This window comes from Mobula birostris, unplaced genomic scaffold, assembly GCF_030028105.1.
Source record: "Mobula birostris isolate sMobBir1 unplaced genomic scaffold, sMobBir1.hap1 scaffold_4406, whole genome shotgun sequence".
Taxonomy (NCBI): Eukaryota; Metazoa; Chordata; class Chondrichthyes; order Myliobatiformes; family Myliobatidae; genus Mobula; species Mobula birostris.
The window spans coordinates 25,001-27,449 of record NW_027277515.1 but is presented as its reverse complement, the minus strand read 5'-3'; the positions used below and the strand labels follow the sequence as shown (position 1 = coordinate 27,449).

Below are 2,449 nucleotides of genomic sequence, written 5' to 3'. Positions count from 1 at the left end.
CAGATAAAACTGCGTGCGGATCGAGTGCCAGCTATCCTGAGGGAAACTTCGGAGGGAACCAGCTACTAGATGGTTCGATTAGTCTTTCGCCCCTATACCCAGGTCAGACGACCGATTTGCACGTCAGGACCGCTGCGGGCCTCCACCAGAGTTTCCTCTGGCTTCGCCCTGCCCGGGCATAGTTCACCATCTTTCGGGTCCTAGCACGTACGCTCCTGCTCCACCTCCCCGCCGGAACGGGTGAGACGGGCCGGTGGTGCGCCCGCCGCGCGGCGGCGGCGGGATCCCACCTCGGTCGGCCCGCGCCGAACCTTCACCTTCATTGCGCCGTGGGGTTTCGTCGCGCCCCTTGACTCGCGCACGTGTTAGACTTCTTGGTCCGTGTTTCAAGACGGGACGGGTGGGTTACCGACATCGCCGCGGACCCCTGGCGCCTGCTTTGGAACGTGACTCGCACCGGCTCGGCGGCGAGGCGCGGTCGGGGCGCACTGAGCACAGTCCGCCCCAGTCGACAGCCACGCCGGGAGCACGGGGAGCCCGCCCCCCGGCACGCGCGGCGACCGGAGTCGCGCGCGCCCGGGAGAAGGCGCGGCGGAAGTCCCTTCCTCGGCCCCTGCGGGAAGCGGCGAGGCTACTGCCGGGGGGCTGTAACACTCGAGGCCGGAGCCTCGAGCCACCTTCCCCTCGGCCTTCCCAGCCGACCCGGAGCCGGTCGCGGCGCACCGCCGGCGGAGGAAATGCGCCCGGCGGCAGCCGAGCCCGCGCGGGAGGCGGTCCCCTCGCGTGGAGGTGAGATCCGCCCTGCCCCGCGCGGCCGACCCGACCGCCGGGTTGAATCCTCCGGGCGGACTGCGCGGACCCCACCCGTTTACCTCTTAGCGGTTTCACGCCCTCTTGAACTCTCTCTTCAAAGTTCTTTTCAACTTTCCCTTACGGTACTTGTTGACTATCGGTCTCGTGCCGGTATTTAGCCTTAGATGGAGTTTACCACCCGCTTTGGGCTGCATTCACAAGCAACCCGACTCCGAGAAGACTCCGTTCCGACGAGCCAGGGGCCTCTACCGGCCTCACACCGTCCACAGGCTAGGCCTCGATCAGAAGGACTTGGGCCCCCGAGCGTCGTCGGAGAAAGGAGGTCTTCTATACGCCACATTTCCCGCGACCGCCAGGCGGCCGGGGATTCGGCGCTGGGCTCTTCCCTCTTCACTCGCCGTTACTGAGGGAATCCTCGTTAGTTTCTTTTCCTCCGCTTAGTAATATGCTTAAATTCAGCGGGTCGCCACGTCTGATCTGAGGTCGTAGGCAGAAGAGAACCGAGCGCCGGCCGGGCCACGCCAGGGGGGCGCAGGGCAGGCAGGCAGGCAGGCAGGCAAGGCAGTGCGCGACGGCCGGCAGCAGGCGGGCGAGAAGGCGGACCGGCCCGGCGCGCGCCAGCTCCCCCGCCGCTGGCGGGTGAGACGGGCGGGTGCCGGGCGGCCGCGCGTCACGCTCGCGCAGGCCGACCGAAGGCTGGCTGTCTGTCTGGCTGGCTGGCTGGCTGGCTCCCCTTGCACCCCGCGGTGCACGGGCGAGACCCGGGCTCGGCTGAATTCGCTTCCCGAGAGCACCGACGGACGCCGGCGCGGACCGAAGCGAGCGGGCGCAGCGAGTAGGCGGTGCGGGGTGAGCCGAGCGGCGGAAGAGGTGCACACGCCAGGGACGCGCCGCGGCGCGAGGCCGACCCCTCCCGTGCGTGCGAGGCACGGCAGAGGCGCGGCCCTCTTTCCCTGTCGAGCTCGCCGGGAGCGGGGTTGCTCACCCCGTCCCGTCGACCCTCTCTCGCTCTCCATCTCTCCTTCGCCTCCTAACCTCCTCGATCGCCTCGCCACTCGGTCTCGCGGCGGCGCACAGAGGCTCAACGCTGGCAACACACCACACGGCAACGCCTCGGCGAGGCAGGCGACAGTCCCGAGCAAGGCGGCGGTCAGAAGCGACGACGAACTCGCGGCCCTCGCGGCGGAGGGGCGCGGCGCTACCGCAGTGACGGCCGTGCAGGGGAAAGGCGCCGCCGCACCGCGTCCGCTGGCGGACGGGGCGAGGCCCAGGTGGGCACGGGTCGAGGGCCTCCGAGGTGGCCACGCGGCTCCACGGGGGGGAGGCAGCCGCGTGGCGCGGAGGGCTCCGGGGTCTGCACTTAGGGGGACATAGAGGGTTCAGGACCCTCTGCGACGCCCCAGCCGCGCGCCCGCCAGCCTGGCGGCAAGCGAGCGCGATTGATCGTACAAGCGACCCTCAGACAGGCGTAGCCCCGGGAAGAACCCGGGGCCGCAAAGTGCGTTCAAAGTGTCGATGATCAATGTGTCCTGCAATTCACATTAATTCTCGCAGCTAGCTGCGTTCTTCATCGACGCACGAGCCGAGTGATCCACCGCTAAGAGTTGTCTAAGAGGTTTTCTTTCGGCTTTGTGCC

General features: G+C 68.5%; 1 non-coding gene across 1 annotated transcript; it reads right to left on the bottom strand.

Moving 5' to 3' along the window:
- Nucleotides 1–2,265: 2,265 nt before the first annotated feature.
- On the bottom strand, nucleotides 2,266–2,419 carry LOC140193206 (5.8S ribosomal RNA). The gene has a single exon (XR_011884665.1). It is a non-coding gene; the product is annotated as a 5.8S ribosomal RNA (ribosomal RNA).
- Nucleotides 2,420–2,449: the final 30 nt, after the last annotated feature.